The 14,628-nt window shown below is 38.7% G+C and overlaps 1 protein-coding gene across 3 annotated transcripts in view; it reads left to right on the plus strand.

Annotated features, from left to right (window-relative positions):
* Positions 1 to 14,037: 14,037 nt before the first annotated feature.
* The window catches only part of EXOC3 (exocyst complex component 3), a 31,180-nt gene continuing 30,589 nt past the window's right edge, over positions 14,038 to 14,628 (plus strand). The window contains exon 1 of one of the 3 annotated variants that reach the window (XM_074207996.1): positions 14,038 to 14,144. The gene's annotated coding sequence lies outside the window, so the exon portion shown is untranslated. Of the gene's footprint in view, positions 14,145 to 14,378; positions 14,620 to 14,628 lie in introns of those variants that run through there. The other 2 variants (XM_074208000.1, XM_074207998.1) reach the window with 2 other exon arrangements.

The raw sequence follows: 14,628 nt of genomic DNA on the forward strand, positions 1-14,628 counted from the left end.
TCTAGATCTAAATAGCTACTTCTAGGTGCCTAGATGTAGATAGATATATTAGATATCATGGATACATTAATTTTGTTTTTATATCTATCTGTCTATCCATCTTCTGTCTGTTATCCATTTATCTAGCTAGCTAGCTAGCTACCATCAAGCTATCTATTCTAGCTCTTTACATCTACTCTCTTTCAAACTTTTTTTCTAAAAGTAACAAGAATTATAGGACATTTTAAAGCAAGGAATCTATGAGATACAATACTTAGAAGAACTTTAATATAAAGAAAAGTGTGTGGTTATATCAAGAAAAATGCTATTATCACTCATATTAATTTACAGGTTTCAATGTATAAAAATTAAATTACAAGGGAGTACTGATAGAGCTAGATGATGTACTTTCAGTATTTATTTGAAAGAACAGAAAACATAAAATCTTGAAGGAAATAAGTAGGAATGAAGAGGGAATAGCACTTCTGAACTTCAAGGTATACAAGAACAACAATCATCAAAACTATTTGGTATTGGTTTAAATATAGAAAGGATATTGGGGGAGGTGGCTAGGTGGCACAGTGGATAAAGCACCAGCCCTGGAGTCAGGAGTACCTGGGTTCAAATCTGGTCTCAGACACTTAATAATTACCTAGCTGTGTGGCCCTGCGCAAGCCACTTAACCCCATTTGCCTTGCAAAAACCTTAAAAAAAAGGATATTAGTAGTATAGACTAAATAAGTAAATATCAGAAACTATACAACTTCATACCCCAATAATTTGTCAAGAACAAAGATTACTTGAGGAAGAACTCTGTTTTTGACAAGAACTTTTAGGGAAATTGAAAAGTTTGTCAGAAATCAGAGTTAAATCATTTTGTTATAAGTGAAATGACAGTAAGCTCAAAGTAGATTAATATGTCATAGGAGAAAAAATTAGAAGACAATAAGAGTATTTTTATTATTTTAACTGGGGGGAATCTGAAACTAAGAAGGCATAGAGATAACAAAAGAAAATAGATAATTTTAAATAGTGACAAGCAATTCTGTGAACAAGAACAATAATAGCAGCAACAATAAAATAATAGCAATTCTATAACTCTTGAAGGTTTACAAATTTATATATAATATAATATATAATAAATATATTATATATGTATGTATATGTACATATATAGGCATATTATATATATACATATATATAATACACATAGAGAGAGAGTCATTTGAACTGAATGCACCAAAGTTAAGAAGAGATGTTTGACTGGGAGAAAAATCTTTACATATCCTGAATTCTGCTAAGGGTCTAATATTTAAGATATTTAAAAAATTAATACATATATATGTAATTCTAAGTCATTTCCAAGTGAATATGTGGTGAAAAGATAAGAACAAAAACCATTCTTTTCTTTTTTTAAATTCTTTTTTTGAATTTTACAATTTTTCTCCCAATCTCACTTCCTCCCCCCCACTCCCCACAGAAGGCAGTTTGATAGCCTTTACATTGTTTCCATGCTATACATTGATCAAAATTGAATATGTTGAGAGAGAAATCATATCTTTAAGGAAAAAATAAAATATAAGAGATAGCAAAATTACATAATAAGATACCTTTTTTAAAAAAAAATTAAAGGTAAATAGTCTTTGGTTTTTGTTCAAACTCTACAATTCTTTCTTTGGATAGATAGATACCCTAATGTCTATCTATTGCAGATACCCTAAAATTGTCCCTGATTGTTACACTATGAAATGAGCAAGTCCATTAAGATTGATCATCACCCCCATGTTGCTGTTAGGGTGTACAGTGTTTTTCTGGTTCTGCTCATCTCACTCAGTATCAGTTCATGCAAATCCTTCCAGGCTTCTCTGAATTCCCATCCCTCCTGGTTTCTAATAGAACAATAGTCTTTCACAACATACATAAACCATAATTTGTTCAGCCACTCCCCAAGTAGTGGACATTCACTCAGTTCCGAATTCTTTGCCACCACAAAGAGGACTGCTATGGATATTTTTGTACAAGTGATGTTTTTACCCTTTTTTTCATGATCTTTTCAGGGTATAGACCCACTGGGTCTGCACATTTTTATTGCCCTCTGGGCTTAATTCCAAATTGCTCTCCAGAAAGGAGAGCAGAAACGGTAGATGAGATCACAGCTCCAGATTTCCCACATCCCTTCCAACATTGATATATTGGCTAATCTGAGAGGTATGAGAGAGTACCTCAGAGATGCTTTAATTTGCATTTCTCAAATCAGTAATTTAGAGCAAATTTTCATATAACTATGTATTGTTTTGATGTCCTCATCTGTAAATTGCCTCCATTTCCTCTGACCATTTGTCAGTTGGTTTTAGAAATGAGTCTTTTGTCAGAAATACTAGTTGTATAAATTGTTTCCCAATTTATTACATTTCTTTTGATCTTGGTTAAAGTGGCTTTGTGCAAAAGCCTTTTAATTTAATGCAATCAAAATTATCTAGTTTCTTTTTAATGTTATTCCCCTTCTCTTCCTTGGTCATAAATGGCTTCCTTTTCCATAGATCTGTCAGGTAAACTATTCCTTGATCTCCTAGTTTGCTTATAACATTGTCTTTTATGTCTAAATCCTATATCCACTTTGATCTTAACTTGGTAAAGGGTGTGAGATGTTGGTCTAATCCAAGCTTCTGCCATACTAACTTCTAGTTTTCCCAACAGTTTTTAATGAAGAGAGTTTTTATCTCTGAAGTTGGACTCTGGGTTTGTCAAACAACAGATTACTCTAATCATTTCCTGCTATCTCGTTTTCACCTAGTCTATTCTGATCTACCACTCTATTTCTTAGCCAATAGCAGAGAATTTTGATGACTTATAATTTTAGATCTGGTAGGGTTAAGCCACCTTCTTTTGTACTTTTTTTTTTTCATTAAATCCTTAGAAATTCTTGACTTTTTATTTCTCCATATGAATTTACTTACATTTTTTTCTAGCTCATTAAAGTAATTTTTTTTGGAATTTTGATTGGTAGGGCACTAAATAAGTAGTTTAATTTAGGTAGAATTGTCATTTTTATTATATTAGTTCAACCTATCCATGAGCAGTTGATATTTGCAAAGTTTAAATCTGTTATTTAAATTTATTTGTGTGAGAAGTGCTTTGTAGTTGTTTTCATAGAGTTTCTGAGTCTGCCTTGACAAGTGGACTCCCAAGTATTTTGTATTGTCTCTAGTTACTTTGAATGGGATTTCTCTTTCTAGCTCTTGCTGCTGTATCTTGCTAGTAATATATAGAAATGTTGAGAATTTATGAGGATTTATTTTATATCCTGTGACTTTGCTAAAGTTTCTAATTGTTTCTAGTAGTTTTTCAGATAATTTTTTAGGATTCTCTAGGTATACCTTCATGTCATTTGTAAAGAGTGAGTTTTGTTTCTTCCTTCCCAATTCTAATTTTTTCAATTTCTTTTTCTTCTCTTATTGCTGAAGCTAACATTTCTAACACAGTATCAATAGTAGTGGTAAGAGGCATTCTTGCTTCACCCCTGATCTTATTGGGAATGCCTCTATCTTATCCACATTGCATATCATGCTTGTTGATGGTTTCAGATAGATATTGCTTATCATTCTAAGGAACAATTCATTTATTCCTATATTTTCTAATGTTTTAGTAAGAATGGGTGTTGTATTTTGTCAAAGGCTTTTTCAGCATTTATTGATATAATCATATGATTTCTGATAGGTTTGTTATTGATATATTTAATTTAACTATCAGTTTTCCCAATATTGAACCAACCCTGCATTCCTAGGATAAATCCTGCTTGGTCATATTGTATTATCCTAATGATAACTTGCTCTAATTGCTATTTAAGATTTTTGCATGTATATTTATTAGGGAGATAGGTCTATAATTTTCTTTCTCTGTTTTGACTCTTCCTGGTTTGGGTATCAACATCATATTGGTGTCATAGAGTTAGGCAGAGCTCCGTCCTCCCTATTTTGCCAAAGAGTTTATAAAGAATTGGAACAAATTGTTCCTTAAATATTTGATAGAATTCACTTGTGATTCCATCTGGCCCTGCAGATTTTTTTAGGGGGTTCAATAATGGCTTTTTTGAATTTCGTAGGTATTTAATTTCCTCTTCATTTAACCTGAGCAACTTATATTTTTGTCAATATTCATCCATTTCACTTAGATTATAAAATCTATTGGCATACAATTGGGCAAAATAATTCTGAATTGTTACTTTAATTTCCTCCTCATTGGTGGTGAGTTCACCTTTTTCATTTATGATACTAGCAATTTGATTTTCTACTTTCATTTCTTAATCAAATTACCAGAGGTTTATTAATTTTATTGTTTTTTCCATAAAACCAACTCTTGGTTTTATTTATTAGTTTTGATTTTTGATATTGCTTTTGATTTTATTAATTTCTCCTTTAATTTTTAGAATTTCTAATTTTGTATTTAATTGGGGGTTTTTATTTGTTCTTTATTTTTTTAGTTGTATGTTTAGATCACTGATTTCCTCTTTCTCCAATTTATTCATGTAAACATTTAAAGATATAATATGGGGTGGCTAGGTGGCGTAGTGGATAAAGCACCGGCCCTGGAGTCAGGAGTACCTGGGTTCAAATCTGGTCTCAGACACTTAATAATTACCTAGCTGTGTGGCCTTGGGCAAGCCACTTAACCCCGTTTGCCTTACAAAAAAAAAATAAAGATATAATATATCCCCTGACAGCTGCCTTGACTGTATCCCATAAGTTTTGGTATGTTGTCATTATCTAGAATGAATTAATTCTTTCTATAATTTTTTGTTTGATCCATTCATTCTTTAAAATGAGGTTATTTAGCTTCCACTTAGTTTTAGGTCTATCTCTTCCTGGTCCATAATTGCATGTGATTTTTATTGCATTATGATCTGAGAAGGATGTATTCATTATTTCTGCCTTTCTGCATTTGAGTATTAGGGTTTATGCCCTAGTATATGGTCAATTTTTGGGTAAGTGCAATGTACTGCAGAAAAAAATCATATTCCTTTCTATACATTCAACTTTCTCCAAAGGTCTATCATGTCTAGGTTTTCTAACATTCTATTTACCTCAACTTCCTTCTTGTTTATTTTATGATTAGATTTATCTAAATCTGAGATTGGGAGGTTAGTATTGAAATTGCTTCATTGTCTATGGTATCTTTTAGGAGGATATAGTTTCCTATCCTATCTCTTTTAATGAGATCTATTTTTGCAACTGCTGTGTCTGAGATAAGGATTGCTACCCCTGCTTTTTCCACTTCAGCTGAAGCAAAATATATTTTGTTCCAATACCTTTTACCTTTACTCTATATGTATGTCTCTGCTTCAAATGAGTTTCTTGTAAGCAGCATATTGTAAGATTCTGGGTTTTAATCCACTCTGCTATTTGCTTATGTTTTAAGAGAGAGTTCATCCCATTCACATTCAAAGTTAAAATTACTAACTCTTTATTGCCCTCCATGCTTTCTTCCCTCTGTTTGTATTTTTCCTCTTTTTTTCACTTTATCCATATTCCCAGTACTTTGTTTCTGAATACACCACCTTCAATGTATCCAACCCCCCCCAGTGTATGCCCCTTGTATCCAACCCCCCTTTCTTTTCCCTTTCCCTTTGCCCCTTCTTCCTTCTGATAGTTCTTCTTTTCCTCCCCTTCCCCCTTTCCCCTTTTAATGTGTGTGTGTGTGTGTGTGTTAACTTTAGGTCTGATCTGATGAGAGTAAGATTCAGGCGGTTTTCACCTCCTCCCTTCTTCCTCTCTATTGCAATAGGTTCTTTGTAACTTTTTATGTAATGTAATTTACTCCATTCAATCTTCTCCATCCCCCATCTCTTTACTGACCCCCCCCTTTTTGTTTTGTTTATTTTTTTTAGGTTTGTGCAAGGCAATGGGGTTAAGTGACTTGCCCAAGGCCACATAGCTAGGTAATTATTAAGTGTCTGAGGCCAAATTTGAACTCAGGTCCCCCTGACTCCAGGGTCGGTGCTCTATCTACTGCACCACCTAGCTACACCCCCCTTTTTAAGGAGATATTGTTACTAAATCTATTTATCTATCGGAATCAGGGATAAGCCATGAGTGTCCATAACTTCTGGTACAATTCTTGAGAGTTATGAGAATCTTTCTTCCAGGTGGGGAATATAGCCAATTTCATATTATTGGATAGCGGTTTTTTTTCTTTAGCCTTTTTTTAAACCTTTTCATGTGTCTCTTGAATCTCATGTTTGAAGTCCAAATTTACTATTTAGTTTTGGTCTTTTCATCAGGAAAAGTTAGAAGTCTCCTATTTTGTTAAATGTCCATCTTTTACCCCAGAAGAGGAGGCTCAGTTTTGCTGAATGGTAGAATCTTGGCTGCATTCCAAGCTCCCTTGCTCTTTGGCCCTTCAATCCCCTAATGTTGATGCAGCTGGTCCTGTTTTATCCTTACTGTGGCTCCTTGGTATCTAAATTGTTTCTTTCTGTCTGCTTGCAGGATTTTCTCTTTTATCTGATAGTTCTGGAATTTGGCCACACTATTCCTTGGTGTTTTCATTTTGGTATCCCTTTCTGGAGGGGATCAATTTATTCTTTCAATAACTATTTTGCCCTCTGTCCCCATGATATCAGGGCAATTTTCCATCACTAAATCCTGTAATATTGAGTCCAGTCTTTTTTCTCTTCAATATTTCCAAGAAGCGCAGTGATTCTTAAGTTGTCTCTTCTGGACCTATTCTTGAGGTCAGTGATTTTGCCAATGAGGTATTTTCCATTTTCTTCATTTTTAAAAGTTTTTTTTGTTTTGTTTAATAGATTCTTGTTCTCATGAAATCATTAGTTCTCACAGATTCCATTCTTTTTTTTAGAGAAGAATTTTCTTCCTTTACCTTTTGCAACTCCTTTTCCAATTGGTCAATTCTATTTTTCCATTTGCCCAATTGAGGTTTTGAGAGAATTATTTTCTTTTCGCATTTGTCCAATTGTATTTTCCAAGGGTTTGTTTTCTTGTTTCAAGGTATTAAGTTTCTCTTGCAAAGTGTTAATTTTCTCTGGAGTTTGTTTTCCCAACTTTTCCAATTGATTTTTAAACTCCTTTCTGATTTCTTTGAGGAAGTCTTTCTGGTCTGGAGACCAATTCATATTCTCCTCAGAAATTCTATTTTCTCTGGGTTAGGATCTTCAGGGTAGTTTTTTCAATGGGCCCCCCTTTCTGCTGGTATTTCTTCATTTTCCTAAGATCTTGTGTTGGGGAGGGGCTGGTTCACAGACCTTTGGTGTTGAAAATCCTAGAGGCTTTGCTCACTGGTTTAGTAATTCCAAGTGGGCTGGCCACTAGAAGTTTCTGGTTGCTTTCTCTGGAGTGTCTGTGACCTTGACCCTCTCTCTCTCTAGGCCTGGAGGGGGTGGGGGGAACAGCTGGTTACTGTTATCCTTGAATAATGGGCTGGGCCCTGGGTCGAGGTAGTTAATCCTCCTGTTCAGCTGAGGGAGCTCTGCTGTACCTGGGGGTGTGGAGGGGCTGTTACTGTGTTTTCGGAAGAGGGCTCCACTGAATGTATGAAGCTCATGGCCCAAACTGAGCTGATTGATGTCCAGCCACACTTTGCAACTCGCTGTACTGGAGCTCACCCTCCTGCCCCACTGATGCTCCCCAGACCATGCTCCCACAGCCAAAGCCTCTGTGGCTTAGGCTGGTCCTCTAGCTTTACCCCACCACCCCTGAGCTAGCTTTGTGCTCTCTGTCCCCAGCTCACCCTTGCATCCCTGAGATAGACCTTATTGGGAGATGTCCTTCTCCTAACTCCTCTTTCTGGGTTTTGTTGATCATATTTCTGGTAAAAGATTTCTTTCCTATTATTTCCGAGGGGAAGCCAGGAGACCTTAGCACAGTGCCTGGTATCTCTGCCATATTGGCTGGAACTCAATAAAAATTATTCTTAAAAGAAATGAAAACTTTTAGCAATCATATATAACTAATAATAAGAGATGTACAAATCAGAAGCACTGGGAAATTTCCCTTAAACTCCATTAAGATAGCAAAAAATAGAAATAGTCAGTATTGGACAGACTATGGGAAGGGGGAAACTAGATAGCACAGTGGATAGAACACTGACCTTGGAGTCAGGAGGATGGCAATTTGAATATGGTCTCAGACACTTGATACTCACCAGCTTATGCGATTGCCTCTCATCCAGGGTCATCTCCAGTTGTCCTGATTCATATCTGGCCACTGGATCCAGATTTTTCTGGAGGAGAAAGTGAGGTGCATACCCTTTGATTTCAGACAGAAGTTTGAAATTTAGAAATGTGCCTGGAGACTTGAATGAAAATCTTTCTTTGCATTAAAAATTTAATTTTGGCATATATTTGGAATTTTCTATTATACTTTGTGTTTTTTTTTTCTGGGGAGGTTGCTCTTGAAGATAATAAAACACTTCAGTTAGGTCTAAATATATCTGCTCCAACTATTTAAAGTTCAGATTTATTAAGAGATTTTGCCAAATAATTTGTATTGGCCTCTGATTTCTGGTTTTAATTTAGTACATTTTGACCTAAAAAACCTTGAAAAGACTTGATTTCTTCCACAATTAGATTTATGCTAAATTTATGCATTCCTTTGTATTTCACATTTTCTTAAGGTTGGGTACTCTAAGAGGAATGTCTACAAAAAGGAAAAATTCTTCTTCAAAGATTTAATATGACCCAGTCGTAAAGCACTAAACACATAGTATAAAACCTATCTTTGTTCTGCTTTCCTCTGTGACCCTACTTAGAACTTTTGGTATTAAATTTGTGATTTTGTGTAGACATTGATATATTTATATTTGTAATGTATTTATTATAAACTATTATCTTATATTATTGTATATCTTGACCGATTAAAAATAGCTCATTTCTATTAAAATCTTAATTTATTTCTTAATGAACTTGTTTGCACTTGAAACTTACTCAAAGTTTTTACATTAAATTTTTCCTCTTGACAGTTTTAGATGTAGTTTTTTTTTACTGTTTCATAATGAAAAGAAAACTTTTGTGAAAATTCAATAGGTTGAAATTGAAGAATATTTTTAATTCAAAAAGATTGCAGAAATTATTTTTGGAAAATGGAAAATAAGTTATCAGCTTTGAGGAAAACATCTATTGCAAAAATAAGCATATTTGTATACCCTAACAGCAACATAGGAGTGATGATCAACCTTGAAGGACTTGCTCATTCCATCAGTGCAACAATCGGGAGCAATTTTGGGCTGTCTGCAAAGGAGAGTGCCATCTGTATCCAGTTAAGGAGCTGTGGAGTTTGAACAAAGTTCAAGGACTATTCCCTTTAATTTAGAAAAAAACAGATATCTTATTGTCTGATCTTGTTACCACTTGGAATTCTTGCCTCTTCTCTAAGGATATGATTTCTCTCTCATAACACCCAATTTGGATCAAGGTACAACATGGAAACAAAGTAAAGGCTGACAGATTGCCTTCTGTGGGGGAGGGGAGGGAAGTAAGATTGGGGTAAAATTGTAAAACTCAAATATCTTTAATAAAAATTAATAAAAAATAAGCATATTTGTAAATGGAGTAAATAGGAAAAGACTATATCTTATCAATGATGATCAAACTTTTGGGGGGAGCATGTAAAAGAAAAAAAGTGAATAAACAAAGAATAACCAAAAAAATCACATATTATGGAAATTTGCAGTCTTCATTTTAATATTTTACCCATAATGTCTTGTCTGGAGTAGAGACAGGAGAATAGAGAAATATTCTGAGATATATATTGTGCTTGCTTTATCATACCAAAAATTACTTCAGCTCTCAAAAGTCTTTATGATAGTTACAACTTTGAACTGCTCAATAGCAGCCCATCAAAGTTTCAGAAGGAACATCAGAGCAAGAATCAGGAAATCAAATGCACTTTGGGACTTTGCTAGTCCATGTCCTATTTTCAACATCACTGGGGGCAGCTAGATGGTACAACGGATAGAGCACTGGCCCTGGAATCAGGAGGACTGAGTTCAAATCCAGCCTCAGACATTTAATTGCCTAGTTGTGTGACCTTGGGCAAGTCAACCCCATAGCCTTGCAAAAAACCTTTTCAAAAATAAATATTAAGAAGACATCACCATATGCAAAAGCAATTTACAGATGGGGAAATCAAAGTGATCCATAGTCATATGAAAAATTGCTTTAAATCACTACTTATTGGAGAAATGCAAATTAAAACATCTCTGAGGTTATCAGTTCACACCTCGCAAATTGGCCAGATATGACCAAAAAGGACAATGATCAGTGTTGGAAGGGATGTGGGAAATCTGGGACACGTTGTTGGACCTGTGAACTCATCTAACCTTTCTGGAGAGAAATTTGGAATTACACCCAAAGGGCAACAAAAATGTGCATACCCTTTGATCCAGCAATACCTATACTGGGTCTATACCCTGAAGGGATCATGAAAAACAGTAAAAATATCACTTATACAAAAATATTCATAGAAGCCCTGTTTGAGGTGGCAAAGAATTAGAAATTGAGTGAATGTTCAACACTTGGAGAATGGCTTAATAAACTGTGGTATATGTATGTGATGGAACACTATTGTTCTATTAGAAACCAGGAGGGATGGGAATTCTGGGAAGCCTAGAAGGATTTGCATGAACTGATGCTGAGCAAGATCAACAGAACCAGAAGAACATTGTAAACCCTAACAGCAATATGGGGGTGATGGTGAACCTTAATGGACATGCTCATTCCATCAGGCACAATTTTGGGGTTTCTATGATGGAGAATATCATCTATTTACAGAGAAAGAATTGTGGAATTTAAACAAAGACCAAAGACTGTTACCTTTAATCTTAAAAAAAAATTATCTTATTATGTAATCTTGCTATCTCTTATACGTTATTTTTTTTTTCTTAAGGATATGATTTTTCTCTCATCACACTCAACCTAGATCAATGTATACCATGGAAACAATGTAAAGACTAACAGACTGCCTTCTGTGGGGGTGGGGGGAGGGAAGCAAGATTAGGGGAAAAATTATAAAATTCAAAATAATTTTTTTAAAAAGACCAGCTTGTGATCTCTGGGATAGCAATTGCTTGAGAGTTACATCTTCATAGCAGCATTTTCCTTATGAACTAGACTTGTTGCCATTCAGTGGTTTCAGTCATGTCCAACTCTTTGTGACCCTATTTGGGGTTTTCTTGGCAGAGATAGTGGAGGTGTTTGTTTCCTTCCCCGACTCATTTTATTCCTGAGAAACTGAGGCAAAAAAGTGTTCATGACTTGCCCAGGATCACACAGTTAGTTAAGTGTCTGAGGCCAGATCTGAATTGATGAGTCTTCCTGATTCCAAGTCTAATGTTCTATCCACTTAATTAAGGCTATACTTAATAATGCACTATAAGAGCAAAAAAACCCCCATCAAAAATCAAAACAAACCCTAACTTGATAATATTGCTATCTTGGGAGAGGCATGGTATTAGCACCCCAACATCCTCTCTCCAAGTTCTCTACACACACTTCCAACTACACACTTACATCTTAAAATGACCCTAATACTTTAAAGTCAACCTTATACATGTCAAGTGTCTGAGATTAAATTTGAATTCAGGTTCAGGGATATTGAACCACCTACCTGCCTATAAAATAGTTCAACATTTTAGAAAAAGAAAGTTTTTTTTTTTTAATTAGCTTAATCTGACTGTAATGAAACAGTTTCAAGAACACTAAAGAGAATGAGAACTTATTAAAGGTTTCAGAGCAATATGGTAATCGACTAATTTCTGTTTTATAATTAAAGGACAAATAATGGGCAATCATAAACATTTGGAGATGGAAGTATGATTTTTTTTAAAAGGATAGGGGAAATATGATTTGTGGTTAACTTTGTCTCAGTTTCCTCATTTGTAAAATGATCTGGAGAAAACAATGGCAAACTAGTATCTCTGTCCCACAAAAAAAATCCAAATGGGACTTGACAGAAAAACACAACTACTACTTTTTCTTTTAGGAGAAGGGAGTAATTTTGAGTCAGGACACTATTATTGAATCCGTTGTGAAGGAAGTGGAGAGAAATTGGGTTGAGAAGAATTTGACAAAGGAACTTTAAAGAGTTTAAGACTGAAAAGCGGCTCAGTCAAAGTGGAGCAGTTGGAAGCAGACTGCCAAAAGGACTTCATTTCAGTGGGTCTGATTGGTTGAAAGGAGTCTTGCGTTCATTGGTCAACAGCCTGTGAGAGCCAAATGCCTTTCAGCACCGCTTGGAAGTGAAAAAAGATGAAGCTTCACTTGAGAGTCTGTAGCTTCAAAAGGGCAGAAAAAGGTTGGCAGCTGCTCAACAGTCAACCAAGACTATCTTGCTGTGTGCTATGATCCGATTGCACAGCCACAGCATCTGGGTGAATGAATAATTAGAAAGGTCTCAAAGATAGCAGTTTGCTGAGCTTTGCAGTACTCTCACTTAAAAGAGACTGGTTACTCACATTCATCAATTGTCAATAAATATTTGTCTATCAATGGTGTGCAGGAGTCAGCTTGTGAAATGTGATTGTCTAGGCTTAAGAAAGCAATAAACTATCTTAGAAAATGTTACTATATATTATTTGGTACATTATATACATATTTGTTATCATATATATTCATATACACGTTATATATGGTTTCTATTTCCCAGTTTTTCTATAGACCACGCTTTTTATCCACATTACACTGACTCCCATTTACAGCTTTAAAGTGATGTGCACCACTTTCCCCCCCTCTATTTTTTTTGAGGTTTCTCTGTCTTTGTGGGGGAGGAAAATTATGTTTACTTTCCCAAGACTGTGGCAATAATGTGAATAAATTTAAAAATTACCAAAAAAGTGATGTCAACATTAAAAAGAGCCCCTGGATATGTGGGGCTACCTCTCAATGCATTCTGGTCTCAAAACCCTGGACAGAACTCTGTCTGGTTGTGATCTGAATTTCCTTTTTTCTTTTTAAGTTTTTTTTCAAGACAATGGGGTTAAGTGGCTTGCCCAAGGCCACACAGCTAGGTCATTATTAAGTGTCTGGGGTCGGATTTGAACTCAGGGACTCCTGACTCCAGGGCCGGTGCTCTATCCACTTTGCCACCTAGCCGCCCCTTGAATTTCCTTTTCAACCCTGGTTGGGGATGAGCCGCTATATGGGGGGGGGGGGGGTAAAACATTTTCTCTTAGCAAAAGTTATTAAGTTGGTAGAAACCTTTGACCCCAGGAGCTTGGTAGCTCTAGGTTCCATTAAGGCGAGTGAAAGGGGAAGGGGAAGCTTGACAGGGGGAAGGAGGATGCCCGGGAGCAAGGTGTGTTCTTAGAGCCGCAGCAGCCGAATTGGGGAGTGGGGATGCTGGTACGGCTCAGAGGCTTCATTAAATTTTTCTTTTTTTAGGTTTTTTTTTTTTTTGCAAGGCAGTGGGATTAAGTGGCTTGCCCAAGGCCACACAGCTAGGTCATTATTAAGTGTCTGAAAGCGGATTTGAACCCAGGTGCTCCCGACGGCAATGCGCCACCTGGCCGCCCCCGTTACATTTTTCCAGTGGAGTCATCTGGGACTGAAGGGGACTGGGGAGACCGCCGTGCCCGTGGCTTCCTTCGCCACTCTCCCAATCTCCTGGCACGGAGTGGGCACCGCTTCTGAAAGCCCCCTGCGAGCGGGGGGGGGGGGGGAGGTGCGAGCGCGGGTCAGCCGGCGGCGGGCACAGGGGCGGAGACTGCGGGGCGGGGCAGGGGGCCGCGCTCGGCGGCCTCGGACCTCCGCTGCGGGCTTTTATCGGCCGGTGAGAGGCCCCGGCGGCCTCCCTCGGGGCGGGGGGGCGCGGCAAATAGGGAGAAGGGGAAAGAGCCGAGGCTGGGCCGAGGCTCGCTTCCACTGAGCCCATCCTCCGCCGTCGCCACGGCAACCGCCCGCCGTCGCCCGGCAACCCCACGCCGTCGCCCCGACAACCGCCCGCCGTCGCCCCGGCAACCCCACGCCGTCGCCTCGGCAACCGCCCGCCTAGCGTGCCGGCTCTCGCGCACCGGAAGAACGCCCGGGATCACGTCACCAAGCGCCGCGCACCCGGTTCCGGCCCGGGTGCTGATCCCGGAAGCGGCCATCTTCGGCGGCCGGGCGGGGGGCTGAGCCCGCCCGGGACGTGACGGCGGCGACCCTCGGCCCGAAGCAGGTAGGGCCCGGCCGAGGGAGGGAGGGAGGCGGCCTCGGCCCCCCGGGGGGAGCGGCCCGCGCTTCCCCTCCAGCGCGGGGGCCCGCGGGCCCTCAGGTGGGCCGGGCGGCCATTTGCCGCCTCCCCCCGCCCTGTGCAGGTAGACTAGAGCCGGGTTCCCCGCGCGCCCCTCCCGCCCCTCCGGCCCCGGCCCGGCTCCGCGCACGCGGGCCCCGATTCCCAGCCGAGGGGCGCGGCGGCCGGAGAAGCGCGGACCCGGGCCGGCCGCGCCCCGCCGGCAGCCCTGCGGGCCCCGGCTCTTCGGGGTCAGGACGCTTGGACGGGAGACTCCCCGAGGGCTAGGCCGCCCCCGGCGTGTAGGAGTGGAGCTGTGGGAGGCTTCGGAGACCGCGCACCCGTCCTGTTGTTGTGCAGAGAAACGCGACGCCCCGGAAGGTGAAGTTCTGCTGTGTTATCCACGCACAGGCAGCAAGCGGTAAAGCCA

The sequence above is a fragment of the Macrotis lagotis genome, chromosome X, assembly GCF_037893015.1.
Source record: "Macrotis lagotis isolate mMagLag1 chromosome X, bilby.v1.9.chrom.fasta, whole genome shotgun sequence".
Lineage (NCBI taxonomy): Eukaryota > Metazoa > Chordata > Mammalia > Peramelemorphia > Peramelidae > Macrotis > Macrotis lagotis.